Genomic DNA, 15,708 nt, shown 5'->3' on the forward strand with positions numbered 1-15,708 from the left:
TAGCCTGTCGACACTGAGGTTGTGAGTTAGAATCCGGCACATGGCAGTTGTGTTCGTCTGCAATCTTAATTGACTAGGATTTTCACTTCTTCTATCGAAGGTCTGTGGTTTTCTCGGGGCACTCCGGCTTCCTCCGCCAATAAAAACTGAACGCCACGAAATAACACAATAGTGCTGAAAGTGGCATTTAACACCAATCAATCAATCAATAATTCGTTATGTTATGTTGTTCATCAGAATTCATACTAATGACTTAATCATAAAAATAACACTTTATATATTTCGTGCGTCCGAAACGCGTTAGGGATTTACCTTCATCAGCAACGCTTTAACCCAGGCTTTTGAAAGCCAGGGACGTAAAAATACGTAGAAACGTAAGGAGCTTTACATAAGGTACATTAAAAAATAGCCAAATTCGGCTGTGGTCAACTTTGTCAGCGGGAGTTGGAAACTTAGTTTCTCAGTAATGTCTTAATATATCAACGGAAAATTTAAAAAGAATAAAAATGTTATAAAGCATGTCAGTATCGAAGAACTGACAACTTAGCTGTTGAAATCTCGGGGACTGACATTCAACAAGCAGTGGTATAAAAATTTGGTAACATATGATAAGCGCTTTGTCGTCTATTTGTCCCTCCCGTCCATGTGTCCTAAACAAACGGTTTCAATAACTTAAGTATCCCTTGCTTGATTTAACTGAAGCGTATATACAGAACAAACAGGAAGGAAAGAAAATGAAGCCTGTTAATTTGAGGATCAATAAAACAAGGCTATTATAGAAATTTTGTTGGCAAAAATTGTTTCCGTTTGGTAACCTGAGTTTTCCTTGCTTCATTGGAATGAAACTAATAGCAACTCTTCAACTGTTTCGGTTTTTACACATCCTTGGCTTTCAAATATTGTTATGTTCCTGGTGAAGGTAAATCCAGAAAAGCGCTTCGGACGCATGAAATTTATAACATGTTGTTTTCATTTAATACAAATATAGGGGGTGCAAAACACTCTTTTGATTGTTTGGGGAAAGAGGTCAAAGGTTAAGGGCACTGTTACTTGATATAGAAAAATGTAAAAATATGGTTTCCGTATCGTTATTTGATCACCTCCTGCATGATTGGAATTAAACTAATACAGATGGAAGCTGTACGGAAAGGAAAGAAGCCTGTTTATTTTGTAATCAAGACATGTCAAAGGTCAGGATCACTGTAACTAAAATGAATAAAAAAGTTGATTTCGGGATGGTATCACATTATGAATTGTAACAATATTTATACTGGTGAAAAATAAGCAATAATAGTACATTGTCTCTCAAAGCTTACAAGTATTTTGATATAAAAAAAAAATCACTCAATAGATATGCATTTTGTGAGCATTTTTCTCAGTGCCAGATTTTTATTTGTTTGTCATATGGAATTATAAACTCATCAAAGATACCAGACTTAAAATTTTTGCCTGAAAATCCGCAGTATTTCAAAAAATTCAAAGTTTTGTAAACAATTAATTAATAATTATGACAGTATCAATGATAATTCCTGTCAACACAGACGTGCTGACAACTTGGTGTGTAATACCTTATCTTTGAGTATGTTTTGATATAAAGAAGTAACCTCAAAGTTTTGTAAACAATTAATTAATAATTATGACCATATCAATGATAATTCCTGTCAACACAGACGTGCTGACAACTGGGTGTGTAATACCTTATCTTTGAGTATGTTTTGATATAAAAAAATAACCTCCTCTTAAAATGTTCAGTGATTATATAGGATCATAAACTTCATTTTTGGCGCAAACATTATTCAAAGATGAGTTATTGGTGAAAATTACATTAAAACGTTCAAAAATAAGCGTGACGTTGTAGAGATGTAAAGCGTTAAAACTATTTGTATTTAGTTTTTACACTACAAACGTACTAACAAAATTGTAAATGCATCAAAAACTAGTTTAAAGTTCATATAACATGTATAACTTAAATATCAATTAAACGGATATGTATCCATTAAATAAATTTTTCAGAGAAATCTATGGATTAGTTTTAGATATTTGATAAATATATATATGTATATATAATTAAAAAAAATCTTAATCCATTTTACATGTATTCCATTCGAATGTTCATCTCATTAAATATTGTTTCAGAAAATAAATGAAGTCAATGCATACTTTTTTTTCATTTCTCATATCAAGCTTAACATGCTGATGTTGTATACAAACAAATCGGTTTAATCACTCATTTATACTGTAACTTGACCTTAGAGTAAACTATAAAATTACGATGCCAATTTGAAATGTTACCTTCTCATACATTTTCTGATAGTTTCTGCTAAAAAAAAAAAAAAGAAATGTCATCGTCATATGAAAATTTCTGTTATTGCTATCAATAGAAAATAATCGTAACGTATATTTGCTGTATTCATTGCTATTCATGTAAATATATAGCTAATATTTAGTCTTTGAAAACTGTAATAAGTTGTAACAAATTACAGAGAATATCTCACAGTTCTCCTATTATTATCAATCCTCAATGCAGATATTCAGCTTATATATATATTTGATGCATAATCGTGTAATGATTACAGAAAATGTGTGATTTTTCTAGTTGACATACAATTTAAATAATCATATTTAATTGTGTAATGAGCAATAGATATTGTTACTGATTTCCTTGGAGTAAGCAAACCTTAACTTCTGACCTTAAAAAGGAGGGTGACGATCTGCTTTGTTATTTGATGTTTATAATTGTATTTGCTAGTAATAACTCCTAAATAAATTTTAAAATGGTTGGAAAAGTTTTGGCTTAGTTACAGACTTTACGCTAGTTATGAGGGATGGGAATTCTTTTATTACATTGCATATATGGTCAGTTAGAAGAAATTACATTCAACAAAAATCAATACGTTATACGTTTTGCATTGTTTTGTTTGTTTCTCTCATTAAAAATTACTGCTTCAGATCACTTGTGTAACTTTTACCAAAAATGGGATTCCGAAACGGTTTCAGTGTTTAAGGGCAAAACTGCAAATAAGCAAAAATGTACTTCAAGTGGCCTTTAAATAACATAAGCACTATGCTGTGCTTTAAACATTGAATCTCTAAAAAAAAGTGCAATGTGATAAAATGAAAATACTTACACTCGTATATGACTTCATGTTTATTTTGAAAATATTGCTAAAAATATCTATACATATAGTTATTGTAAAGAGACATTATTTATGAATTGCTATATCAATGTCTGAAAAAGAAAAAAAGCATTTGATTCGACCATTTTACTTTCATGAACGGGTTTCCCTTGAAGATATTGAGGGATATCTGGTACACCTTACTTTACTTTCGTTTGACCTATCAACCACTTTAAAATCAAATTGGAAATAACGGTGTCTTTTGTCGTTGTCAACAATCTTGTAAACATTAAGATAATATTTGGTTAATAGTTGTAGAGTGTGAAGTTTTTGGCCAGGTAAGAGTTGATTTTTAAAGAATTTGAAAACTTTTGAAAATTTAACCAAGAAATCAATAAAAAGTGTTTTTTACCAAAACCAAAAATCGACCGAGAGTCACTCCATGCATTGTCTATCAGATGAAAATATTTTAGTTGTTGTTACGAATGTCCTTCGATGCATAATTTCACTTAAATTTGGTTATATAGCTCATCAAGTCCTTCAGGATATGTACATACTTGGCTTTCCATTTTTTTTATTCTGACCGTTCTTGATGAAGGTTAATCAAGAAAAGTGCTTGGGACGCATCAAATGTATTAAGTGTTATTTTTCATATTACTCATTAAATCAGTTTTATTTTCTATTAAGTAAGGTTCTGGTGTCTTCTGTTTGAAATTAAATGAGATATTTAAATATTTTAAGCAATAGTATATGTCTACGAAAGTTCAAATCAATTCGGTTTTTCTGCATGTAAGCTCATGACAAATATCTGACCTGGAGAAACGGTTAGAATCTGTCTTTACATGATATACAAATCGTGGCCGAAAGATGTAACAAGTAGTTGTGGATTCTTCCCACGAAATGTGACTTAGTAATCAAATCAGATGCATTTTAGGAAGATGATTTGTCAGTAAGATTATGTCTTTTGGTTTTGACTTTTGACACAAAATAAGTTATTTGACCTTTAGCATTGATATGACTGAAGGCCAAACATCTCAAAATGTAATTGTCTCAATACTGAATTTCACAGCAGCAACTAAAATGCATGTATTAGTGCCGCCCTGTGGACATCATTAGTTTAATTTGTCAAATTATAATAACAGATTGTTCATGATGTTCGCAGCTCTGTTTCAAAATAACTAGCTTTCAAAAGACTGTTAGAAATTGATAGAAATAATTGAAAAGTACATGTCATTGTTTTTGAGATATAAAACATAGAAAATTTGCCGGGAAATGATTCTCTCTAGATTTTTCTTACAAAAGGTATGGAAAAACCACAAGGATACAAACAGATAACTCCGAATATCTGACAATCAGAAAACATCTTTAATCACTCATTAATAAGCAAAGTGATTTTTTTTTACATAATCAGTTTTCAACTATCAACAAACATGAACAGGACACATGATCACATGAAAACCGAGATAACGGATTAATAATCCTAGAACACGGATTGGTAATCCGAGATCACGGAATCAGAATCCTATATCATGGATTGGAAATCCGAGATCATGGATTATAAATCGAGATCACGGATAATTACTTGGGAATCTCTGATCACGGATTAATTTTATTCTATATGTGACCCTTTATGGCTTCCGTTATGCAATGAATACTTATTCTTCAGCAAATTCAATATTATAAATCTATGTACTACTGTCTACTTTATTTTTTTGCTATTAATGTCTGTACAGTTCGTTAAAGGTATTGCGCTCCTGGATTATTTATGACGTTTCTGCATGAAATACAGCCACCTATATTAGAGTGTTGGACCAACTGTGTAAGTAATTGGGTTTGCTTAATTAGCTTTGAGCCAACTTTGAAACGATATAATATTTTTTTTTAGACTAGTGATTACTGTATCGATATCAAAAAGTTGGAGGGTTGCCATCTCAAAAACCTACTAAATCCCTGCCACGTGTTTATGTGCCTATCCCAAGTCGGGCACCTCGTCAGTGGTTGTAGTAGGTCCTATCTTAATGCCATTTCTCATTAACAGATGTACCAGATTAAAGTATTAACGCTGTTGTAATATAGTTTTAAAAAGTGTTTTAATAAGCTCAACACTACATTCTGTTTCATCTTTTTTTATTCAAATGTTACAGAATATTTAAACCAGGAGTGAAACCCATACCATATAAATTGCTATTGCAGTCCCTTGCATGCCAACATATGAAAATATCAGCAAACATTCGCGTGTGTCGATATTTCGCTTTTTTCTCGGTGGACATTTTACCGTAAAAATATACCATACGCGAACATTTCACTGTTCATTTAAATGCATTTAACAAGGCCGTAAATCGCGAATTATGAACAAAACAAACAATAAATGTCCAATCTTAAACCCAAACTGCAACTTAAAAGGTATGCAAAAATAACCCGATTTATGGCATAAAAAAATTCTGTAATAAACAGAAAATTTAAGTCAAGCAGTCTTAAACTGACGCCATGCATTGATGATACACATTGTATTCCTTTATGTCCCGTCAGATAATAGCCAAGTAAGGATATATTTGGCAAAACTTGTATATTTATGCAACAGTAGTTAACCAAATGATTGTTCAAATTGCATAAATTATTCAAAAACAGACAAATAAAGATAACAAACAAAAACCGGAAGATATTAATAAACTCCAAAAGGAGAGAGACCGGATGCGTCGACAGGATGAGTGTCTCCTGCTATGCATGCCTTACCCGCCATGCGAATCCACACTCAGTCAAACTGTAAAAATTGGGTATAGGACAAAATCGATAAAATTACAGATCAGACGACTAGACTGGTATGTAAGACCTAAGACCGTGAAAATTATGCTTTCAAATAAATTTGTTTGTGTGACTAAATAACGATATTGTTTATATAGATTTTTATGCAAAACACTTTTAATTAGTCAATGAGTATTTCAGCTATTATTTGAAACCCCACTAAGGCTCTTTACAGACTATTTGAGTAAAATCGCAATTGATAACGGTAGCACACGACAAACAAGTTAAAGGTAAGCCGTTGGATATTTTAAGCAGCGTATTGTATACACCGGACTTAGCTTTCTTGTAATTCATCTTTATCATGGTTTCATACTATAAATTAAAACTTCGTTGTGTATATTTAAGATATTGGTGTGATATATGTCAGATGGAGGAAGAAAACTTGCCCTGGAAATTCGGATATTGTGTATGCAGGTATTTAATATTAAAATATTATTATTGTTATTATCATTTAAGCAAATTATAGTCTTGACAAGATCCTACGGATGAATTAAAGCGCTAGGCACTTAACGACATTTTAACTCGCTTACTATTATTTTGTCTCTCTTATAAACTTATATTCCTTTGACTGTGACTTGACATTTTACCTATATATATTCATTTAGACTTTAGATATATTAAAAATATTGTCATATAGCTCTTCAACTGTTTCGGTACTTATACATCCCTCTGATTTCAAATGTTTGGCTTTGAGCGTTCCTATGAAAATAAATCCAGAAAAGCGCTTCGGACGCATGAAATTATCAAACGTGTTGTTTTCAATTCTTTTTTTATCTTATTAGGTTACTGTCTCATTACAGTGCTTGGATGGTGAAAACTTCCCACTTACACCATACATCATTACACCATTCACCATACACCATTACACCATACACCCTGTGCCATTACACCATACACGTTACACCTTTGCACCAATTTAATTTCAAAGAAGGCTTGCGACTACAAAATTATTTATTTATTTTAAAAAACGAATTTTGATCACAATATTGTAAATTAATCTATAAAAATAAAAATCAGTTCTTATCAATATTTTGCAGTTTTAAATGATATTTTCTCTCGGAATTGGCTGAATTGGTCGTTGGTTGCCCATTTCAACAAAATCAGCAAATGATTCATACCTCTTAGTGTCATATTGCAGTTGACCAACCGATCCATAATCTGATTTTGTCTAGAAATTACAAGAATTGGTTGTTATGTCATATTAATCATTTTAAGTATTAAAGCTAAAAAAACAAGGTTTTATTTGACCATAATGTAAAATTTGTTTTTGTAATCAATTTATATTTCAGTGTTATTATGCAAACGTCACAAAAACACTTCAAAACGCTTAAGGTGCGTTTACAGGATACGATTTTCTATCCGATTTGATTCCGTCATCCAGGTAAATCGTACAGCGTTCTGTTCACACAATTCGATTTTCCTATCAATTAACCAAACGACATCCGATTTTAGTGTTTACACAATGCGATTTTTGTTGAACCTACATAATATGCAAAATATCAGATGGAATATCGTTCCGTGTAAGCACACCATTTTATACAGTAAGCATATTCTGAAACACATGTTCATAGTTTATGTCAAATGTTATCGTCTTGACTAAAAAATTCTAATGAGAAAATGTAATTTAGATTCTTTTCAAAAAATTCGTTGATTTGAAATATGATTTCAACGTTAACGAACCAAGGATATGTTAACAATCCCGTCTTCTTCTCGTTGATTGTGACATCATTGCATTATACATGTACTTATGACCGAATGTGTACTTGCTATGAGCTGAGCAGCACGACGGGTGCTACTTGTGCAGCAGGATATGCTTACCTTTCCTCAGCACATAAGATCACCTCCTGTTTTAAGTGAGGTTTGTGTTGCTCAGTATTTTGTTTTCTAGGTAGTGTTTCATAGACTGGTGTACGTCTTTTCGTAGTTTTTGGTTTTTTTCCCATAGTTTTGTCGGGTTTTTATCGACATAATATTTTGTTGTCAATGTAGTATCTTCGCCTCTTTTTTGCAGTTTTTAAAACTTAACATTTACTATAATCTAACTATATCAATGTTTAAATTTTAGATATAATACGACAATGGTAATACCTAAACTTTTATGTAATTTGACTATGTATATGCCTACATTTTTTCTACTTGTTTTCCGATATATTCTGTAATGGACAGGGTCATCGTTGATTGTAAATTATTGTCTTGCAAAGAGTTCTTTTATTTATCAATACGATGGCATTTAAATTTAAATCGTGAACAGGGCAAACAATTTTAAACTTGAAATAGCTGATACAAAACATATTTCTTTCATTCAACCTATTATCTAGGCTTTCAAACTTTAATGTTTAATGCTTGCTATTATTTAATAAAACCACTATTTAATGGTCCCATTGCTTTCTATGTTGAATTCCTCAATTTCAAGCTATCATAACTCTTTTGTTTTAATTTCAAATAAAGTGACACTCATTTCATGTCAAAACAATACCTTCTGGTTACCCTTGCTGGAAAAATCATCATACCTTTAATTGCATATTAGACCACACTACTTCCCGGAAGTTTTGAAGTACAAAAATCGGTACTTCAGATCTGAGAAACAGGCAATGTATGCCCTCTAGTTTCAATTTCATACACTTTTTTATTATCTCATATGATTATTCAACAAAGGTTCTACAATGATCCCCAGTCATTCAGCTTTTATTTGATACCAAAATTACCCAAATATTTTACAAATTTTAAAAGTTACAACTATGCGTAGGAACTATTTTGTATAAAATATGTACTACTTTCTTGTATGTTCTTTCAGACCGGGCCCGAATTATTTGTTTTATACCTTAAAGACCTTGTTAATCAATCATTGTCATTTTCTAACGGTGCCATGCATGAACAGGTTTTAATATTTGGTGCAATCTGCAACACGGATTCAAATTCAAATTTATTGTCACGACTTCTGGTATGTTATATCTGAAAAATTTCAAACCAATAGATAATCTAATTTGTATAAACAATGCCATTTGTAATAAGATAATTACCTTAAACTTATTCAGGATAGGCTGGGGTAACTATTATAAGATCAAAGGAGGAGGTTCCAACTACCTCTCTTTACCGAGCGATCCTGAAAATGGTAAAACATACTCTTATGCTAATGATGGATTATATGGTGCAGAGTATGAGCATCCGGTTTACCTGTTAGTTTGGCCAATTAAAAGGTCCCGTGTGCTGTGCGCAGATAAAAGGGAAAGTTTATGTTTTAATGACACCAGGTAGTTTAATAATCAATAAGTGTTTGTTCCATTATTAAGAAATTCTTAAAAATATGTTCTAAAAAAACTAGTATATTATTAGTCTACTTTGTTACATGATAAAGTTGATTATCAGGTTCAATATGAATTAATTTTGAATGCAAAGAATATGAATACAATCACTATTCTGTGTTATCATTATTATTGTTCGAAGTATAACGTTTTAATTTGATGTCATTAATTAAAATAAATAATGCACATGTTTATTCATTTCGTCTTCCTTTGGTTTAAATTTAGGAAGGACGTCCTGTTACAAAAGATGGAAATCCGAGTACAGTGGTTTCTTGATGAGTGAAGATAAGATTCATATTATAGTTAAGACTACATCTGTATGGACGGAGATGCAGAACCTTTAAACAAGCCATCGTCCGACCAAAATGCTTTGTTTTATCCCATCAGAATAAAAAGTAGTAGTTTGAGATGTCCCCCATACAAAGATAACCGAAGTGCTTTGTACAGTTTGTACAAAATGAAAATAATAACAATATTCTCGTCTTTTCACTTATTTAATGTGTAAAAGATTTGGATAAAGGGTATTCAACAGTCATTAGATTTAACGTCGCATGTAAAAAAAGCAGGCTTCTCTATCGCGTGATTTTTGTGTGTGCCGGTTTGTTGATTTTGAGGATGACAAGTAATGATTCTTCTGTAATTCTCGTTCTTTTATGAGAGGTACTCGGACAGGCGTATCAAATTGTTTTTTATTAATGTTTTGATTTTTCTCTTGGGTATGTAGTGATGTAAAAACAAAAACTATCTCAATTTTACAATAATGAATTCAATATTACATATTCGTTATATTAACGTTATCTATTCATTAGAATTCATTCTAATGACTTTATCATGAAAATAACACTTTATACATTTCGTGCGTCCGAAGCGCTTTATGGATTTGTCTTCATCAGGAACGCTCAATGCATTTGAAAGCTAGGGACGTATAAATAAGTAGAAACGTTAGTGGCTATACCTCTAAAAGGTAAATGAAAAATAGCTAAATTCGGCTATGTATAAAAAAGAAGATGTGGTATGATTGCAAATGAGACAACTCTCCACAAGAGACCAAATTACACAGAAATTAACAACTATCGGTCACCTTCAACAATGAGCAAAGCCCATACCGCACAGTCAGCTATAAAAGGCCCCAAAATGACAATTTAAAAAAATTCAAACGAGAAAAAAAACGGCCTAATTTATGTACAAAAAATGAACGAATAACAAATATGTAACACATAAACAAACGACAACCACTGAATTACAGGCTCCTGACTTGGGACAGGCACATACATACAGAATGTGGCGGGGTTAAACATGTTAGCGGGATCCCAACCCTCCCCATAACCTGGGACAGTGGTGTAACAGTACAACATAAGAACGAACTATAAAAATCAGTTGAAAGAGGCTTAACTCATCAGATGGATAAAAATACAAATACTACAAATACAAGTGGACGTGGCCGGGTACTTGTAAATCCAAACAACAAAAAGACACTAAGAACAGATCTTAGAGTACTCGTAGTTACTGACAGCTAGTTCAACGCCACTAACAACTAATAAAAAAATTCAACTTTGTCCGAGGGCGTTAAAACTTTAGCTTCTCAGTAATTTCTTTATTTCTCAAGGAAGAGAAAAAAACATGTTATAAATCATGTCAGTACCGGAGCACTGACTACTGAGCTTATGAAAACCAGCAGTGGTATCGACCCAGTGCTAGAAATTCAACTTAATCACAAACTGTATATCTGAATAGTTGCTTGATTTAAATGAAACTTAAACAGATATAACAAAGAAAAAGAAGACTATTGCTTCAAAAAATGACAATAGCACATATGTACTTATACATCCTCGGATTTCAATTGTTTGGCTTTGAGCGTTCCTGATGAAGGTAAATCCAGAAAAGCGCTTCGGACGCATGAAATTATTAAACGTGTTGTTTTTAATTTTTTAACAATAGGAAATGAAAAATCATCTCTTTTATCAAAATTTTAGTATCTAGCTTCCCGTTATGGATATAGATATCAAGATCCAGGTAAGGGCAGTCTTCGTTGTTAATATTCCTTTATTTAAAGAAAGTTCAACATGATAAATCTCTTTAGTGTACATACTGAATCCGTCATTATTGAGAGCCAAAATATCATCCAAATATCTAGAATTATTAAGTTTTTGTACCAGATGTTGTTTAGATGGGTCTTTGCTGATTTTAGACATCAATTGTGATTCGTAACAATACAGAAACATGTCCGCACTAAGTGATAAAATTGAGAATGGAAATGGGGAACGTGTCAAAGAGACAACAACCCGACCATAGAACAGACAACAGCAGAACAGTTAGTTCACATTGAAATTCCGGTAACTTGGCGATATACGGAATCTTCATACCGAGCAAAATTGTTATCTAGTAAAAAGTACAGTTATCATATCAAAGCAGGTCCAATTGACATATTTTTTGTGTTTGTTGTAACTAAAAAATTACCTAAAAGAATTTGAACATATATATTTAAATTCTGACTTTTTAAATGCCAATTTAATTACATAATGTGATTTGTTTCGTAATGAGATTATAATTATGAAGCAAAGTGATATATATAGTTGAAAAATCATAACTTTGAACAGATTCGAAATCACCAATATGCGCATGCAGTTTATCAAGTACTTTCAACGAATTTTTGACACTCCAAATTTTATTAATTCCACTGTTTTCGTAGACCTTATTTGTAATACTGATGAATTTTGCAACTATCTAATAACTGAGATATAGTTTTTGAAATATCATGCAAAATCATGTAAATAAGCCAACAACCGTCCTGTAAAATCAAGAACTCGGAAAAGAGTCATCTTTCGGACTAATTTTGCACTGTCAGATTTTCTCTATCTATCATGTCTAATATAGATTTCCAGATATAAGACATCAAATGCAGTTTACTCTTATATTTTATTTTTAGCCATGACGGCCATGTTAGTTGACAGACTTGACGAAATAAAGAACACAAATAAATTTTATAAAAATAATTCATTCCAGGTGTAGTTAAAACTGGTTCAATACTATTAGAGGAGATGGTCTTAAAAAACGTGAAGGACGGTTGCCCAGTGATGGCAAGTGATGGCAAAAGTTCACTTGTTTAAAAAAAAAAAAGAATCTTCAAATGTTGGTTTAATTTGAAATGGAAGGTTGACAAAAACCAAAATATCATACTAAAACTTTTTTTGTGGCGTTGGGTTGCTGGCTCATGGACAAATAACCCATATTTCCTTACGTTTATATTGTAATCAACTACAACATAAGTTCACAATAACATTCAGATTGATAAATCTTTTTGTGTAGTTGGGTTGCTTTTTCATTTTAGTCTTCACAAATTTCCTTTTATACATCGTAAACAAACTTGCCAAAGGTAACAGTAAAAAGACTGTATCCACAAAGGCCATATTAGTTGCCTTTTACCAAATATTCTTCTCCAATATATTTGATTAGTATTTCTAAATCTTTTTAAAATGTTACAAGATGAAAAATCTCCCCAGTTTGAAGAGAACATGTCTTTATGTACATTCAAACGTTATATGTGGTTCGACAATATAGATGTCGAAGAACAGAAAGATCACGACGATGTCTGGATGTACTATTTCCCGAGAGTTCATGCAAACACGGGATCTGATGAAGATCACTTTGAACAAGCAAAGGACAGACGAAAAAAGTCTTGCAGCCTCAGTTAAATTGTCGCAAATTTAAAATATCAAGTAAAACAGACTACATGTACGGGCTGAACACACTTTAGAAAAAAAGAGAAATGGAGTCACTTATCATATACCATCCCTTTATTTATTTAGAAAATGAATAAACCATTTAGGTGCTGCTTACCATAAAGGTTAAGAGGGCATATACCAGGTAAAATTGCTGAATTTTACCTTTAGAAATTTTGGGTACCCAATATTTTTCAACTTTTATTTTCTTACGACTTTTGAATTTTTTTATTCGAGCGTCACTGATGAGTCTTTTGTAGACAAAACGCGCGTCTAGCAAACAAAGTTTTAGGGCTGGTGTCTTTGATGAGTTTATTTTGACTCCTTTGAAGTCCCTTGATACAGAAAAATCACTTTTAGACCCTCTCTGGAAAAAAAAAACTGAACATAAAAATATATTTAAACCAGGAATGCACCAAACAACTCTTCTTGTTATAAAGATTAAATAAGATGATATATGGATGTATTTGAGTGTATTCAACTGAATATCATCATTAGGCTTTTCCGGGATATTTGAAAAAAAAATGCACACTGGAATAAAAAAAACATTTAACATCACATACTGATCATACCGATATTTACAAATAACACACTTGAATTGTTTTTCTTTAATAACAAAACACTGATATTTAGAAAATCATTAATTACATTCCGAACACACTTGGAGTTAAAAGATACTCTCTGATATTTCTAATTAGCTGACTAAGGGTGGGTTTGGATATGTACCTGCAGTTACATATGGATACATTTAACACTGCAGAAGGTATACTCCAAACTAATAAAGACGATTACGTATGAAAGTGCAAAGGATTAATCAAATGTAAGAAAAGTGGTACCGTGGTAGAATCGAATTGGGTGGGGATCATTGCAGACATGGGGTCAATTACTTTTGAAAGTAATTAATTACATTCAATTACAATTACAAAATCTTCAATTACACATTACATTTGACTTGTTTTACCAATGTAATTAATTACTTTCCAATTGCTTGACAAATGTAATTAATTACTTCAATTACTTTTGATGGAAAGTTTAGATAAAATATTGAAAACATTCATTTATTCTATGATATGTGCATAAGTATCATACGTTTCTTTATAATAATAACGAATGAGATATACAGCGACTATTTTCAAATTCAGTCAGTATCAAAGAAGAGTATAAGTTAGATATCTGGTGTGTTACAGGAATAAAGAAAAAAAAAACATACATAAATCTGAAGTGCACATAATTCTTTGTCTATCAGGAATCGTTAGGACTAGAGGTCTGGTTTAGTTTTTTGCTCAAAATGATAAAAAGCCTAATTCAATAATTTAAAAATATTAAATTTTGTTGTAATCACCTCTTAAAATTTTATATTTTAATAATGTATTTCATTGAAAATGATACAAAAAGAGAGCCCTAATTTTAATATTTTGAAATGATTTTTTATTTTTATCACAACTTATTAAAATTATTTTTCCTAAAAACAATATTTTGAAAGCCAGCCTTTTATAAAAATATACTTTAGTTTTAATCACAATTAATTAATTTTAAAAAATGCATGTACCTAGGGGTATATTTATCTCTCTCAATTGGCTTAACACCTGTTTAACATGCAAACAAAACTGTTGTAAAAACAGTCAGTATATACTTTATAATAAAACAAATAGCCAGAGGTTATATTTATTGATTGACTACTGTATGTCCTTTAAAATTGATTATGTTAAATCAATGTCTAACAATATCTATCTGATTATACATGCAGGTAACAAGCTAATTAAGGTATAAGACAGTGACATACTAATGGTTTCTTAAAAAATAATTATGGCATGTTTGTTCAATCTTTTTTTTTTCTTCTTTTTTATTTTTGTTCATTCAATACAAAATTAAGAATCTCCCATTGTTGTGTCATCACAGAGAATCTACTGAGTAGGCTTTGCTTTGTCAGCTAACTACGTTTACTAAGGTCATGACTTTTCATCATTTTTTGAGAAAACACAAGATTCAATCTTTCTGATTCAAAATTTAAATATAATTGAGTTGTAATTGAAAAGTAATTGTCAATTACAGACAATTTTGGCTATGTAATTAATTACTTACAATTACTTGTAATTGAAAAAATGCTCAATTACACATTACATTCAATTACTTGAGAAATTGTAATTAATTACGGTTAATTACAATTACATATTTCAATTACCCCATGTCTGGATCATTGGCGGAAACTACAAGAGTGTAGTAAAAAGGGTTTTCAATAAGCTTCAAATTGAACTGAAAAAGTACTAATTGAAAAGGATTGTTGTAAACATACAAGGAGTTGACAACAAGATAGGAAACTGTTATTTACATGAAAAGTCCAGATGTTTTGAATAGGTCAAACGAAAGTATAGTACGGTGTTCCAGGTATCAACTCAATATTTAAAAGACAACCCGTTCATCAAAGTAAAATAGTCGAGCAAATGCATACTATCTGGAACAAATGGGTTATATGTAACTGCATCACTACATTATACTTATATCTTGTTGTCAACTCCTTGCTAATATTGAGCTGATACTTGACTTAGAGTTGTAGAATAAGATTTTTCTTAGCAGATAAGAGTCATTTGTTACGAATATTCTTCGAAGCAAAATTTTACTTGCGTATGGTTATATAGCTCCTTAAGTACTTCATTATATGTCCATACTTTACTTTCAAATCTTTGGATTTGACCGTTCTTAATGAAGGTTAATCCAGAAAAATGCTTGGGGCGCACCAAATTTATAAAGTGTTAATTTTTATATTTTACT

At 31.3% G+C, this 15,708-nt stretch overlaps 1 protein-coding gene across 1 annotated transcript in view; it reads left to right on the plus strand.

The window, feature by feature from the left end:
• Positions 1-15,708, plus strand: part of LOC127703146 (uncharacterized) — a 151,460-nt gene that overhangs the window by 46,923 nt on the left and 88,829 nt on the right. The gene's annotated exons all lie outside the window — the stretch shown is intronic.

Source organism: Mytilus californianus, unplaced genomic scaffold (genome assembly GCF_021869535.1).
Source record: "Mytilus californianus isolate M0D057914Y unplaced genomic scaffold, xbMytCali1.0.p SCAF_5, whole genome shotgun sequence".
NCBI lineage: Eukaryota > Metazoa > Mollusca > Bivalvia > Mytilida > Mytilidae > Mytilus > Mytilus californianus.